At 36.9% G+C, this 17,386-nt stretch overlaps 1 protein-coding gene across 3 annotated transcripts in view; it reads right to left on the reverse strand.

Moving 5' to 3' along the window:
- SGCZ (sarcoglycan zeta) overlaps positions 1-17,386 on the reverse strand; it is a 228,971-nt gene that overhangs the window by 83,724 nt on the left and 127,861 nt on the right. The gene's annotated exons all lie outside the window — the stretch shown is intronic.

The raw sequence follows: 17,386 nt of genomic DNA on the forward strand, positions 1-17,386 counted from the left end.
AGTGTGACTGAAGAATTATTATTTATTTCTTTTATTATCTTCTTTACTTCCCTTTTTATTGCGATGATGATGATGATGATGATGATGATGATGATGATGATGATGATCTCTGTTGCATTGCAAGTACAGTACGCACTTCTGTACTGGAGACTTGTGTGTCTAATTAGGTAAAGGCAAAAGTTCCCCTCGCATATATGTGCTAGTTGTTCCTGATTCTAGGGGGTGGTGCTCATCCCTGTTTCAAAGCTAAAGAGCCGGTGCTGTCCAAAGACGTCTCTGTGATCATGTGGCTGGCATGACTAAATGCCAAAGGCACATGGAATGATGTTACCTTCCCACCAAAAGTGGTTCCTAGTTTTCTATTTGCATTTTTGCATACTTTCGAACTGCTAGGTTGGCAGAAGGTATTACGCGGCACTAGGGATTCAAACCGCTGAACTGCTGATCTTTCTGATCGACAAGCTCAGTGTCTTAGCCACTGAGCTACTGTGTCCCTCACAGTGTGTCTAATTACACTTAGCCAAATTAAGTATCCAATCCAATCCAATTATACATTCTTGATTATTTTTCTGTATGCCACCCAGAGTCACAAAGTGAAATGGGTAGCTGTAGAAATGCAATTATATAAAAAACAAACAAATAAATAGTACAGTTTTGCTAATGGCAGGTACATGGTGATATATGAAATCTGAGTTTTGAATTACACTATGATTCCAAATGTATCAGTTACCATCTCAGACAACTGCATCCCATGTTGGTGCAATAGGCTTACCAAATGGCAAGGCAATATGTCACCGCTGCATATACATGCATACTGAAAAACTGTAATTTCTGTTTAAAGCAGCTGTACTATTTTTTCCAGCACATTTTCTGACACTAAAGGCAATGGGTCTGCTAAAGATGATCATTAAGACATTCAGAGTGTGAAGGAGAGAATGATCAAAAATGCCCCTGAGTTAGTCAGGATGAGGCTATTCCATTCTAAACAGCAGTAAGTGAACCAAATGGGAGTCATTTACAAAGGCGGAATACTGGTTCCCAGCACTAAAGATAAATCACAAAAAAAACGAATGATAGAAGATTCTCACTTTGTGAAACTTTTGGATGATTCACGAGTCTTATTCACAGAGGTTTTAGGAAAACAATAAATAAAAAGTAGTTGCTAAGTGAAACAAACTAACCTAGCCCGGTTCAAAATATTTGTTTTGTGTATAGTAGAAATTTAGCAATTTTTGTCATGTAATGCCACTGCCGTCTTTATCCAAAATTAAACTCCCTTGGCTTGGCTTAAACTGAGAGCTTTGGGTAAAATTCATGTCAGTGTGTGATTGTTTCCTGTTAATTGTTTGTATTCTATTCCTTAATTCTTTGCTGGTGAATGTATTGCTTAGGAATATAAATGTACATGCTATCTTTTGTCCAAGACATTCCACACGAGGCTTCATCTCTTTTCCAATTTTGTCCTCATCTCACCTCTCCTTCCTGAAGGACTGCAAATGGCCTAAAACAACCAATTTGAGCATTATAGCTGGCTGAGATTTAAACTTGGCTTTCTTTAGTTCATGGTCAAGTTTCACTAACCTCACTTTCTTAAGATGCATTAGATTTAAATCCCCAGGAACCCCCACTCAACAGAGAATTCATGCCTGCTAAATGCTATGGACATTCATACATTCAGTGCAAAACATTCAACATAAATGAAATAACCTGTGTGGAAAGAACTATGCTGGTGAGAACTTTTCTACTCATTTTAGCAAATATAGTAATATTATGCCAAGGGTAGAATAAAAATTGTTGTATGTATATGAGAATAAATAAGTTACTGTTTTCCCTGTTATGCAATACATATTCCTCTAAACAAGTGCTTCTTAGCAACAGAAATCCAATAAGCTAAGAAAGGGATTATTTAAAAATCAGGTGTCTTATTTGCTGTGATGGACCAATGCATACAAATTTAAGACGATACTTCTTTTACCCAATCTTCTTTCTTCCCCTCAACAAAATCAGATGTCTTAAAATAAATAATATAGTAGACTACCTATTTGTGAATTTTATCACTTTTCTGTAAACATCAGAACCTTATTTATTACATTTTAAAACTGCCCATCTCCCTCACAGAGGGACTCTAAGATAAAGGTAAAGGTTCCCCTTGCACATATGTGCTAGTTGTTCCCGACTCTAGGAGACAGTGCTCATCTCTGTTTCAAAGTCAAAAAGCCAGCACTGTCCAAAGATGTCTCTGTGGTCATGTGGCTGGCATGACTAAATGCCGAAGGCACACAGAACGCTGTTAGCTTCCCACTAAAGGTGGTTTCTATTTTTTGACTTGCATTTTACATGCTTTTGAACTGCTAGATTGGCAGAAGCTGGACAAGTAACAGGAGCTCACTCCGTTATGTGGTGCTAGAAATTTGAACTGCTGAACTGCTGAACTTTCTGATAGACAAGCTCAATGTTTTAGCCACTGAGCCACCATGTCCCCTGGGACTCTAGGTGGTGTACAATAAAATATTTTAAAACATAAAAACTGTATAAAATTTAAAACTGGCAAGGATGCTAAAAATGATATTTTTAAATTAAATTAAAGCTTCATGAGGATTTAACCCTCATTAAATCCTCATGCTATTTTTTACTTGATACTCAAATTAGCATAAATTGCTTTTCCTTTGAAAACTCATTTAAAGTTAACATTTATATATCTTGTCTATTTATAAAATCATGAAAAAATACTTCAAATAAATAAAAGTAGTAGTAGTTCTTCTAGCTTGTATCTGAAATAAAAAAAGATTTCATATAAATCATTTTAGTTTAAATAGCAGATTAGAAATTCTGGCTTCTAGTCCTGCCTTTTTTAATGGAACCATTTTAATGGAATACTATAGATATATATTTAAACATTAAGCTGCTATGCTAAATTAGGCTTAATTCTTGATAAGAAATTAAGAGAATAAGGATTGTTGATATATTTTTGTGTTCCTCCTATTTCTTCAAAATCTTGTATTCTATGTTGCCTGTTTTATAGTTATTTTAAGCTTGGGAAGGAAAGGGAAGGGAAGTTAAGGACATATAATAGTTGATCAATGCAGGGAAAGTTGAATCCACTATGAATAATCTATCAAGTAAATATATAAAAAGCAGAAATCCTCCTGTGCAAAGGGTAGTTAAAATTAAGCCTCTATCTGCTTTTTAATTATTTGAACTTCTTGTCTACCAGAACAATAAGATGTTTCATAAACATCTTTGGAGGAAGAAATGAGTGATTAAGGACCTCATGTGGTTCTGAAGATTCAGATTTGTCTGAGACGAGGGGAGGATGGAGGTTCTGTCAGGTTTTCATTCTCCAGTCAGAGAATGAATCTGTTGGCTTGGAAAATCCTAAGTATGGTATAATGAGTTTCTTTCTTTGAAAATGTAGTCTAACTTCACCTTCTGTAATGGAATGTGTGGAGGAACTTGGGGAATGAGGGGATGCCACCTAGGAAAGAATCAGATAAGAGAGGCAGAAGCCCCCAATGTCTTAATAGTCAGAGAAAGGAAGGACACATCCTAATTGTTCAGACGGTTAAAAGTGGTAGTGGGAAGTTTGTATTTTGAGACCTGCAGTTGAGATTGATGTCAGCTCTCCCAAGTAAACCAGAAAGAAAACACCACTAGATGAGCTAAATCTACTTTACTGTAAGGCTACATTAACAGAATCACTTTTAACTATTTGATCCATTAGGGTATGTGCTTATGTCCTAAGTCTCTTTCTTTAACCATTGTCATTAGGGGTTCCTGCCGCTCTTGTCTGATTGTTTCCTAGGCAGCACCTCTTCCCCTCATTCACCAAGGTCATCCACGCATTCCGTTATATCCTCTGAAAAATCTAATAAGTAACAATTATTAAACATTGCTCGTTTTATACATGTATGTTTTGTATCCGATACACATACTTCATAGCTTGATAGCTCAGGAGCATTAACCCAAAGATTTTGACTTTGCCTTTGCCTAACACTGTAATGTGACCTGCAATTAAAAATTGACCTCCATTGTAGAGAATTGACCTCCATTGTAGAGAGCTAGCATTTGAGAAGATGTAATGTATCATTTGCTATTATTTTCCAAGAATGCATACACCACTTAAAAAAACTGGGAGTTTATGAAACAGAACAATACTGAAAATTCTTATAACAATAACAATTTAATTTTAGGGCCTTGAAATCATAGATCAAGCATGGTGAACTTCTGTTGAAATAATAAGCTTTCCAAATAATATATTGGACGCCAAATGCTGATAGTAAGTGAGGCTTAAGCAAACAATGGACAAGGCAGAACCAATACAATGTCTACTTACTTCTCTCTTTTATATTTCAGTTTCTAAAAATTTCTCTCTCCTTTCTTCATAAAGAAAGCTAGAAAAATTGTATTTGGCTGAACTGATTACAAGTAGCAGACTTTTAACATTATGTTAGAATCTGCATGCAGCCCTAGGGCCACTTCTTATACAGAAGATTCAGTGAAAGCATCATATCCCATTTGTCATTGCAACATTTAAAGCTGAGTATGAGTTAAACTAAATTTTGAATAGTAGCTCCACGTTATTTTTGTAAATTTTTGAAGCTCTCCTGATAATATATTTCATATGTTGTTTCTCTTCATCAGCTTGCATACAGGCAGATTTGAAGACCCTGAGATCTGACAAATAGTATGACAAATGTATTATCTATCTGTTTTTAGAAAATCATTTTCAATTCTCAGAGTTTGATTTATTTAATGGATTGCCAATCAGCTTGTTCTCCTGCAGCTTGGCAGATGAAAGGTGATTCTTGGCTTCTCTGTTTCTCCAGCTGCAGAAACATGATTGTTTGGGAACCATCATGTCCAAAGCAATCATTTTGGCTGAGGATATGCACATACCAAGGGGCTTCTTGGCAACAAAAGCAGATGCTAGAGATATTTTTCCTAAGTAGTGATTAGCTTGTTGATATACCTTCTGGACTTCTGAAGATCATTAAATGCAGTACTACTGGCCTGGCAAAAAGCGGCTGTGAGGTAATAACAGATTTAATGGTTGATCTAAGAGAAACATCACCAAAAACTGTTTTGTTGCTCATAAGATTACTAGGAAAGCCTCTGTTTATAGCACCAATAACATATGTGTATCTGAATTAGAATGATTCTCAATAACATTGATGCAGTCTCAAAGTTAAATTCATTTGTATTGTCTTTCCATTTTAGAAAACATTAATCTGATAATGTACTGCAATTCTAAGGCTCTGGAGTTTGTTTTAAGATAATAGGTTTCTTGGCTGTCACTTAGATTCACATCTTGCCTTTGGATCTTTTATCTAGGAATGGTTGTATTCAGTGGTGGGTTGCCAATTTTTTTACTACTGGTTCAGGCGTGCTCGTGTATGACACCTCTGCGCATGTGCAGAAGCATCTGGGCGGGTGGGCGGAGCCTCCTGCCACCACTACTACCAGTTCGCCTGATCCAAGCTGAACCAGGAGCAACCCACCTCTGGTTGTATTGCTTTAAAAAGTTTCCTATTCTCCTAGGTCTTCACATTTTTATTTTCATTCCTTTACTTAGAATCATAGAGCTGGAAGGGACCTTGGAGGTCTTCTACTCCAACTCCCGGCCTAAGGCAGGAGTCCTTATACAATCCCAGACAAATGTTTGTCCATCTTTTCTTGAAAACCTCCATCAATTGGGCACCCACAACTCTGGGATGCAACCTATTCTATTAATTAATTGTTGAACTAGTGGACTAAGGGTGGCATGATATCAGTGTTCCAATATCTAAGGGGCTGCCACAAAAAAGAGGGAGTCAAAGTACTGTATTCTCCAAAGCACTTGAAGGCAGGACAAGAAGCAATGGATGGAAACTAATCAAGAAGCAACCTAGAACTAAGGAGAAATTTCCTGACAATCAGAACAATTAATCAGTGGAACAACTTGCCTCCAGAAGTTGTGAATACTCCAACACTGGAAGTTTTAAGAAGAAATTTAAGAAGAAACTGGATAACCATTTGTCTCAATTGATATAGGGTTTCCTGCCTGAGTAGGGTGTTGAACTAAAAAGATCCCTAAGGTCTTTTCCAACTCTGTTATTCTGAAAATTCCATTTAATCAAAAGAGAAATATTGCATACCAAAACATTAGGGGGGGAGTGGGGAAGAGTCAAAGACAGAGAGAGGGAGACCGAGAGAGACAGAGACAGAAAGAAACGGACTACTTTAAGGGATTTTAAAATAGTGATGATTTTCAGGCAACACTTTTTTGGGAAAAAGACAAGTGGAAGGGGAAATGAATGGAAGAAGCAAGCATTACCAAAAGAGAAAGATTCTTTTGTATATTAATGATATTGGTTGGATAAAAATGCCAAATCTAATTTAAACACTGGCTGAATGTGTGAACAACCAGAATATATTAAAAGTGTATGCCATCCAGCTCCCAGCAACTCTGGGGGTCTTGCTTAATCCCATATAACCAGAAGGTACTGGTGTGGATCCAGTGGTTGAAAGGCTTGAGTAGGATTGGAAGACCAGGATTCCCTGATATCTTAGAAATCTAGAATTCAGAGTCAACATCTGAATTCATACAGCACCCTACTGCAATGCTCACTGTCTGCATTTTTGCAGTACATCCAATTATAACGAAATTAATCTGATAACTCCCCCTCACTTATAGTCTATCTCTCCCTATCTTTGTCCTTTCTCCTTCCACTCCCCTTCCTTCACTCTCCATCTTCTCTTCTCCCTTCTCTCCTTTTCAATTTCCTTTCTGTAACTGTCCCCCTCCCCTCTCTGTCTCCTTTTCTTCCTTCACTCCCCCATCCCTCCCCTTCCTTTCCTCCCCCTCCTTTCCTCCCTCTCCTCCCCCTTAAACCAAGATCCCTCCTCTTCTTTATCCCCTCCCCTACCTTCTCTCCAGTTCCCACACCCTCACTCTCCCCCATCCCACTACCCCTTCTCCATTCCCATGTCCCTCTCCCCAACTCCTTTACTCTCTCCTTTCCCTCCTCCCCCTTCCCTCCCCCTCCCTCTCTTCCTCTCCTTCCCCCTCTTCCCTACCTCCCCTCCTTTTTTCTCCCTCCCATTCTTCCTGTCCCTTTTCCCTTCCCCCTCCCTCTAATCTCTCCTGCCCTTCTTCCTCTCTACCTCCTCCCCTTTCTCTCTCTTTGTTCCCTGTCTCCTTCTCCCTCTTCCTACTCCTTTCTTCCCATCTCCATTCCCCTGCTGTTCCCCCTCCCTCTGCCACTTGCTCTATTCCCTTTCCATCCCTGAACCCTCTCCTCTCCTTTCCCTTTTCCCTCTCTTTCCCCTCCCTTCCTCTCCTTTTCCTCCCCTTCATGATCTATCTCTCCCTCTTTTCCATCTCCCTCCCTCTCCACCTCCCTTTTCTTTCCCCTCCCCTTTCTTTCCCTTCTATCTCTAATCTTTCCTCTACCTTTTGCTCCCCATTTTTCTTCTCCTTCTCCTTCCCTCTTCCTCCCTCTGTTCCATCTCTTTTCCATTTCCCTGACTCTACTTCTTATCCTGAGCCTCACCCTCACTCTAATTCTAATCCCAAACCAAACTCTAATCCTCACTTACCCCTCTGATAGCTGATTACAAAAAAGGGGGAAGGTTTCTCAGAGTCCAGGAACCCTTCTGAAGACCAACCTGCCTCTTGGGAGGCATCTTCACTCTGATAACTGATAACTGACAGTAATTGACAGTTTAGCCTGCAGGTGTGAAGTCATAAAGCCATCAGAATTCCCAAGGAGATAATCCACCTCTCTTTATCCTCCTATCAAAGGTCACCTGCTCCACCTTTTCTTCATACACCAATGCCAGGCAAATGTCTCTAAGAAGCTACCAAACTAAGGATGCCTGTTCCCCATTTTTTTCATCTGAAGGCATAGCTCTTTGGGGTAGACTCCCTCATCCTATAGAAGCTCTGCTGGGTTAGTTTCCTGAATAGGACTCATGGGGAAACTGTTGGTCAACTTCTCATCTGATTCCCTTTCTGTTGCCATGATGGTCTTTTGTTTTGTCGCAGGATCTTTTGTCTTGGGTCAGCTTCCATTTTGGATTTAAGGTTTAGGTTGGAGAATCCAGTTTGGTGTTGGGAAACATAGTTTGGTTGGCAGAAGAAATGGAATGCAATCTTTGATCTTAAGACATTGGGAAATGTCTTGTTTTTCTCTAGTATTTGGACTTTGGGTTGCAGAACAAAAAGGAGGGTGCCTTCTAATGAAGAAGAACAGGAGTAATATGATAGCTGTGTTCCAATATTTGAGGGACTGCAACAAAGAAGAGGGGGACAACCTATTTTCCAAAGCACCTGAATGCAGGACAAGAAGCAATGGGTGGAAACTAATCAAGGAGAGTAGCAATGTAGAACTAAGGAGAAATTTCCTGACAGTCAGAACAATTAATCAGTGGAACAACCTGGCTCAAGAAATTGTGGATATTCCAACACTGGAAGTTTTTAAGAAGACATTAGGGGTCCTTGACACTCTCTGAGCTAGCATGTTTTCTTGGAGATGTTTCATTACCCAACTAGGTAACATCATCAGTACTAATAAGGAGTGCAGTTTGCTGTCAATTTATATTCTAGTGGCTTGTCTGTCTGTGTTGGTGGATGTGGGAGATCCTTAGAGATCCTTTCCTTGGGCTGTTTGCTGTTGGCTTCTTTGGCAGTTTCTTAACTGGAGTATTGTTTACTTGGTTGTTGGTCTGACATTAACCTTGGAATTAATCTACTGTATACTGATCTGGGTAGTGGTTGCTAGTAGAGAGGTGCTTGGGTCTTTTGGTTCATTTTTGGGCTGGGTGATAGTCTCTTTTGTATATAGATGTTATTAATGTCTATGGGTCTTTGATGTCTGATTTGTCTTGAAATTCCCTGTCTTTTTTGTATTTGGCTCGGTCTGGAAGAGATTGGATGACCATTTGCCTGAAATGGTATAGGGTTTCCTGCCAGAGCAGAAGGTTAGACTAAGAAGACCCGCAAGGTCCCTTCCAACTCTGTTATTCTGTTCTCACAGTCAGGAAGTTTCTCCTTGGATGTCTCTTTCATGAGTTTCCACCCATTCCTTCTTGTCCTACCATCAGCAGCTTTGGAAAATAAATCAACCCTCACTCTCACAATTTTCAGAATTCAAATGCTTGGGAACCACCATGCATTTACAAATATTGCAGAGTCCCAGAGTTCACAATTAAGATGATCATCATTAAATGATCACCATTAAAAACCTTCGTAGGGGACTTCAAACAAGAAAAGTCAATGGGGGAAATCAAAGTTGCTTAACAACTATGGGGAAAAATGTCTTAAAGATGGGCATGACACATTTAATGACTGCATCATTTAGCAGTGAAAATTCCAGTCCCAGTTATGGTTATAAGTCAAGAACTATGTGTAGACATAATAATAGCATTCATTGAAAGAACCAATTTATTAAAAGTACCTGAAAAGGAACAGTTAGAAAATTGTCTACAGTTGCTGAAAAACCCAGGCCCCAAAGGGTAATAGATTTAAGCAATACATCAATTGATAAATATAGTAGCAGAATTTCATATTGGTGTCATTTGTATAACCATGGAGGAAGGTAGAGCATTCTATGTCCTCTACCTGAATGTTATACAATGAATGGAATGTACAAAAGAAGTGTCAACACAAACTCCTAGCTATCTGTGCACCAATTTCTCAATCATAGAGATAGAAATGCATTATATTTGTCTTTTTCATATGTCCTTCTACACACAGAGATGTTTTGGGATGGAGTTAACACAGTGATATGAAAAGTTGGTCAAGGCAATATTATAAGACAGATAAAAACAAAAAAAGAAATACCTACCCAAATATTTTCCTAATTTTTGAAAGTACACTTCAGTGCCAGCTTTCTTACATTCATGTCATCATTAAAATGTTAAGATACTTACAGGAAATAACTGTAGATTTAAGTATTATTCTATAAAAGAGCAGATGTTTTTAATGTGATTCTTTTCCAAGCTCAGATAAAATTCATTATAGATAATTCACATTTAGCAACTACCTCAAATAGTGATGTTTGCAAATACAACAATAATAAATGATAATAAAAATAATTTTCTGACCAATGCATCACATTTTCAATAACACAACTCTTCAGTGTGACACTGACAAAGGCCTGGTCAGCTTCAGGCAGCAACTGTGGCTGACCCAGGGTTCTAATCAATTAATTAAGGTCACAGACATCTGTTTCTTGAGTTGAAGCTAGTACGTTTTAGGGAAGTTCTGTGCTGTGGAGAAAAGCAGCCCAGAAAGAGATAGCTTGTTAAGCAATCTCTTGAGAAGGTGGAAAAAATGGGTCAGGAACAGGATATCATAGGGAAACTTTTAGGCAGCGTCTCTCTGTCTGTCTGTCTATCTGTCTCTCTGTAACCAATTGCAGTTATAAAATAAGGACTATCTGGGCTTTCTAATATAGTGACTTTGTTTTTTAAAAAGGCCTTTACCAACAAATATCTCCATTTTGAGATGCATCTAAGTTAAAAGAATTGCCCAAATCCCTTAAAATGATCTATTAAGTCCTTTACTCTCAGTGATACTTGTGTTCTCTGATTCCAGATACGTAAATTATTGGGGAATGTGTGATTTTGCATGTGGACAACTATGTGCATAAACCCTTATGTATATAAGACTCCATGAAAGCTGAAACTCTGTGCATATAAAACTATTGCACAGAGATTTATGTATACAAACATTCCTTGATCAGATGTTTAGGATCAATTCATATGCATTGTGTAAAAGAGAGAAGGAAGTTTGAGGAGTGATATGAGGTTGGACAGAACCAGGGCTATACAGACTTGATGGGTGCTGTTTTGATATATTATCCTTTCTATCTCTTTAATACAGAATGCGACTAGAGTGTTAGAATGATTATTTAGGATATGGGATGTGGGGCTGATATCGTGGTGATATAATGCATATCCATGGGGCTCTGTGGAATCGTGCCAAATTTGACCTGTCAGGAGGTTCTGAGGGATCCAAGTCACCCTGGAGGGGTGATAAAGACAGAGAGGAAACTCCATCTACCACAAGGAAACTGCAAACTGCTTGTTTGATTTGGAGGAAGCTCTCAATCTGGTCAGAAGAAAAAGACAGCCATTGCATGCCTGAACAAAGCTGAGACAGCCGACCGATGAAGCAAGCAATAAAATGGAGGAACAGTGTGATTGATCTGGGTGAGATTTTTCCATTTATATTGAGGAACCTACCCCCCTAAAGCTAGCCTGGTGAAAGTGGGACTCAAAGAAGAGGCGGTAGAATTGTTAGTTTTCCACCCCAACAAGAATAGTGGCTCTCTATAGAACTGGAAACAGGGAAAAAAGAACCTTTCAGAAAAGAGAAAGAAGTCTAAAGTTAGGAAAGTCAGACTGGGGATTTTAACAACAACAATGACTAAGTTGGAATTTATTTTGGAATATGAAATTATGACTTTTGGGATGTTTAAAAAGCTTTGGTCTGGAGAATACAGTACAAATTAACATGAGAGGAAAAGGAGAGAAGTAGAGCAACAGCGACATCTACAGGTGGGGGAAAACAGTGAGAATTGAAAATGTGACCTTGAATGTTGGCTGAAGATTAGCTAGCTTTGCTACAAATAACACCTGCACTGACAAATTGTTTATACAAGATAGCAGAGACAGAGGGTGAAACATTATAACATGCTAAATAGTTTAGCTTTTTGAACGTATATGGAAATTTAACAGACAAAGTAAACAAAAGCTGGAAAGAAGCAGGGAACTACTTTTTTCTTTTTTTAAAGTAAATTAGGGGTGGAAATGCATCTGCATTATCATCATCAGCATCTAGTCCAGCAAGTCAAAGATCATTGGATACCATGTTGCAACAGAAAGAAACGAACTATAATCAATACTCCAACTACTTCAAGAAGTAAAAAAAACTTTAAAGACATGAAGGAAAGAATGGAAAAGATGGATGACAAAATGGAGAATATTCAACAAATAATAACAACAGATTCAGAAAATAGAAGAAAATCAGAACAAGTAGAGAAAAAAGTAGAAGAGATGGACAATAGACTTCCACAGGCATATACGAATCTTGAGAGAACAGTAATTATCTTGGAGATGGATAAAACTGAATACTTCTTGAGATTTCAGAACATCTAGGAAGAAAAAGGAGAAAATCTTACAGAATTGTTGGTGGAAGCTTTGGAGGTGAATGTTGGGTTTTTTATTGTTAATTATTTCTATTCACATTTTCTTTTTGCGTTTTGTCCCGCACTCCCCTCCCCTATTATTGCGTTTTGTCCCGCACTCCCCTCCCCTATTATTGTAAGCCGCCCTGAGTCCCCTCAGGGAAAAGGGCAGCCTATAAATGCTTAATAAAATGAAATGAAATGAAATGAAGGTGGGCAAGCAGCAGATGCTTGCTGGGATAGATGAAATATTTAGAGTATACACAAGATATGCATCAAGGAAAAATTTTCTCAAAGAGGTACATGTGAGATATACTAAGAAGACAATAAGAGTGGGAATACTTCAAAGAGCAAGAGATGATCCACTGAAATACAAAGGGAGATAAATAGTAGTCTTGAAACAAATCCCTAGAAGAGTAAGAGACACAAGAAAACAATACCAATTTTGGACAACTAATTAAACATGGAGTAAATTTTAGATGGTTGATAACTGAGGGAATATTGGTGACCTGCTTGAAACAAAGACATTAACTAAATACTATAGAAAAAGCAGAGCAATTTTATGATGAGACATTTGGGTCATATAAGGAAAAGAAAAGAGAGGAAATAGATGACAAAAAACAAGAGGAAGCATCAAGAGGGGAAATGCACAACAAAAAGAAGATGAAAGAATGAGAGGAAAGGGCAGAATGAGTAGGCGAAGGATAAACAGAGAGAAATAAGAATGACTAGAACAATAAGACCTACTTTATCTACAAATAAAACTATGGAAGAAAAATAAAACTGCTATCAATTAACACAAACTGTTTGAATTCTCCTATGAAAAGGAAAAGGACTTTTAATCAATTAGGAAAACTAGAGTTAGATTTAATTTGTCTTCAAGAGGGTCACATCAAAAAACAACATAATAAATTATTGGAATATCCTAAAATTGGGAAATTATACTCTTCATTAGCACAGCAAAAGAAAAGAGGTGTAGCCTTATATATTAAAGAAACAATAAATGCTAGACAATTTTTTGCAGATAAGGAGGGGAGAATTTTGATGGTGGAGGTAACAATGAACAATAAGCAGATACTATTGGTAGCAATATATGTACCAAACAATAAGCAAGAAGATTTTTATGAAAAACTACACAAAAAATTATAGAATTGGAATATGAAAATATTTGTGTGGAGGAGACTTCAATGCAATCGTAGACGCAGAACTTGATTACAAAAGCAGTAAAGTAGGCAAAAAAGCCATAAAAAATCTTCCAAAGACCCTTTTTTAAAAATAGTGGAAGAAAGAGGTATTCAAGATGTATGGAGAGAGATATACTCTAAGAAAAAACAATATTCATTTTATTCAAATAGACATATGTCTTGGTCAAGAATAGATATGATGTGGATGTCATGAGAGTTCAAATGAGGATATCACTACAGATGAAAATGTGATTAAAAATTACTAGAATGTACAGAAATGGATAGGCTAACACCTACAATTAAGGAAAAAGAAGAAACTGAATACTTTTTGATGGGATTTATTTTATCAATAGTTGAAAAAAATAGGAGTTATAAACAGGGAATTATAAGGAAAGAATCAATTATATGAAGGAGGCATGTTAAAATGGATAAGGACATATTATTATTACTATTATTATAGAATCAACATTAATGTAATGAACAGTTGCAAATATTCTGATTACTATTTGAAAATGGAATGTTTATGTTCTAAAATAAAAAAATTGATTAAAAAATAATTATTTAGGATATGGTGCCATAATATAAAATTGAAAATTATTCTCCTAACACAAAAGGAAAGTGAAAGGATATTTTTATTTAGCAACTAGTCCTTAATAGCAAACTAGTATTTCTTGAGACTAACCTTGTCTGAAGCAAAAAAAAAAAAAAGATTGGTACAATTTGTATTAATATTACAAGGGTGACATTTTTCCCTTTGTGTTCATTACCACCCTGTGTTCACTACCACCCTATGAAAACACATAAGAGACCCTTCTCTTATATGAACTTCCAACTTTATTCAGGAAGACTAAAATAGAATTTATTGTTAAGGAAAAAAGGAAGACTTGTCACTCCAAAAGACAAAAACAAAGCAGATAGGATATGGATAGACTTTCTATCCCTGTTCATTGTTTTGATTTTAAACAGCTGAAAATGGTCCATCTCCTTCACATTTTTGGTTCTAATATAGCACTTCACTGTTTTCCTTTGATATGTTCAGCTTCATCTGGTGCTTAGCTAAAAGTGGCCAGCAGGTTTCCTAAGCAATGTAATTATCAATTAAGTTCCAAAACAGCCAAACTGCTATTTAGAGCAGGTTACATTGCAGGTTAGCTTATACAATTAGCAAAACTGTGGTTAAATAAGGTTTTTGCTAACTTAATAACAGAATTAAACAAGGGATTATAATTGGTGGTTGAGATTCTTGTGCATAGTGCTATGAAGCATCTTAGCTTCTTCAAGCAGGCACAGAATGTCACTAATGTAGTAACTAGGAAAAGTTCCCTTAATGGCAGTTATAGGCATTGTTATCCTTATTTTGCATTTTGCTAAATTGTAGATCCTGCTTCTTTTGTTTGAACGTGAACTGCTCAGCAGAGATTTGTTTATTCAGGATAGCAGGATGGAGGCAAGGATTTACCAAGTGCTTGAACAGGTAAACTGATAGGCATACAGACCAATAAATCTGTGAGCCAGCATTATATAAGGAAGGCAGGAAGGAAGGAAGGAAGGAAGGAAGGAAGGGCAATGAAAACAACATCATCTATTTAAAGGTATGGTTTGCTCAGTTTTGACAGAGCAAAAATGCTTCCTCATTCCAGATCAAACTCTCTTGCCCCTCTCTGTCTGTTAATTCAATGTCACCCACATGAAGCAATAGCAATAGATATGTGATAGAGATTAGATAAGCAATATTCTCAGATCAATGAAATGATTGCTGTACCAAATACTTTTTCTCAAGTTGTTTCTGACCACCTGTATCCAACTTGATGAAAAAGTAATAGTTGCTTTTTTTTCTTTCAAAGAAAAGGAAGAACATAACTCTGAAATTCTCCTAGATGGAACAAGATTGAACTTACCTTAATAATGAAGCTACCAAGGGAGATGTATGTGAATGTACTCCTTTGCTATACAACCATCTTTCCAGTATCAGCAGCATCTCTGGCTTCTCATGCTTCAATTAGATCCCAAAGGAAAACTTCATGGAGGACTCAACCCATAAGGCATTTTCAGATCTCTAAGCAGGAGAAGCCAGCAAATCTGCAGAGCAATGGAGAGATGTGTAACTGGAAAAAAGAAACATGTAATCTTTGTTACTTAGCACTACATTTTTTTAAAAAGCCACTCAAGCCAATTTGAAAACATCCCGAGAAGGTGATTTAAGAAAACAAGATTTTTTTTCACAAGAAAGCCTTCAAAAAAATGTGAAGACAAGTTGAATAAGCAAAAGTATTAAGTAAAATCGTGGAACAATGAGGAAGATATGGAAATATATTCATGAAAAAAATGAAACTAAAATGACCTATCCATATAGGAGCAAATAATACTTTTTGTTTCAGCCAATACTTCAATGTTTTATCTTATTATCAGGTATTTTGAAAGGATTTATATTTATTCTAACAAACAAACCAAATAAACGCCAATCATTTACTTATTCATTTATTAAATTTATATGCCACTCATCTTGTTCTGAATTAATTGATTATACTATATATCAAAAAGGGGGGAAGAAAAAAGAAAACTGAACATGCACAGAATGGAATGTTACAAATGTTGATTGGAATTCATATTTTAGAATTTGACTCCAGAGTAGCACAAAAATCCAACAAGCCCCTTCCAGATATTGGATGTCTGTTAGAATTACGTTATGTCTAAGGTAATTGACTTGTCAATGAATGACATAATTTGATTTCAAAGTTAGATTGGTATTCTTAGCTCACATGTTTTAACACACTAGAGCAGGGCTGTGAAATTCACAGCCCAGAAGCCAGATGTGTCATGCGCTGGCCACCCCCACCCCTATTTTAAAAGGTGGGGAAACGTCCTGATATGTCTTATGTTGACGCCATAAGGATGTGAGTTTGACATCCCTGCATTAGATGGTCAACAGTCTTGGACATGATTCAGTGTTTGAGGTAACAAATAAGGCAGTGTTGAAAACATAGCTTCTTCTGTGCTGTCTCTTTAAGGTTATAATGATTTCTGAATAAAAGGCTATAGTTAATAGGGATGGGGAAAAGAAGTTGTATCAATTTACTTGTATTTGAGAAGCAGGGGAGTGTTTTGTACTCAGCACAAAGCTTGTGAAGCTCCTTTAAGTGGAGCAAGTCATGACAACCACATGAAGATTTCATTTGTATTCCCTCTTTGCATGCCCAGGGCAGCCAATCACTTCAATGTGATATGTTCTTCTCTCAGGTGAATCACCTCTTAATAGCTTTAAAGAGATTTAAGGAGTGGATTTCAGCAGGTGAAATTATCTGGGCTTTTATTTCCTCTTGAAATTGCTCTAGGATCTAAATAATTTAACAGGTATAAAAAGCAGTGTGGCTATGAAAATAAAATGCACAATCTACAGATCCTAGGCTCTGAAAAAATGGCTCTTTTTAACTCAAATGTATAAACTGTTCAAATTTGCAAGGCCAAGTCAGTTCAGGATTTTGTCTGTAGAGTACAATTAGCAATTCCTTGAGGTTTTGCTAGGTATACAAAAATTGAGGTATTCTGCATCATATATACTCAGAATTTTGGCCATTATTGTACCAACTTCAGAGATTCTTGTATATGCTATACAAATCTGGATACTGCTAGTAGAGATCATTATTTAGAAACGTCTAAATAACGACCTAACTAATAACAATGAAATATGTTGTTCTTTGTGTTTCCAGGAGCATCTCATATTGATGCAAAATGTAACCTTGGAGGTTTTCAAGAAAGGTGTGCTATCAGTTTTTATAAGAAATCAGATGTTCAGGTTACAGCAATTCTACCTCACAGTAATTTGCAGCTTCTAAAAGCTATGCTTCATTATCTTTCTGTCTCAAACATGCATATTTGTCAATCAGATGCCTAAAGACCATCATTCATCCTACATATCAACCTAAAAAGAAGGTACATTAAATGCATTGATCCCTGTTAAATAGATTCTGAATATTAGGAATTTTTCAAATGTACATTGATATTTAATAAGCATTCAAATATATAGAAACA

Source organism: Thamnophis elegans, chromosome 9, assembly GCF_009769535.1.
Source record: "Thamnophis elegans isolate rThaEle1 chromosome 9, rThaEle1.pri, whole genome shotgun sequence".
NCBI lineage: Eukaryota > Metazoa > Chordata > Lepidosauria > Squamata > Colubridae > Thamnophis > Thamnophis elegans.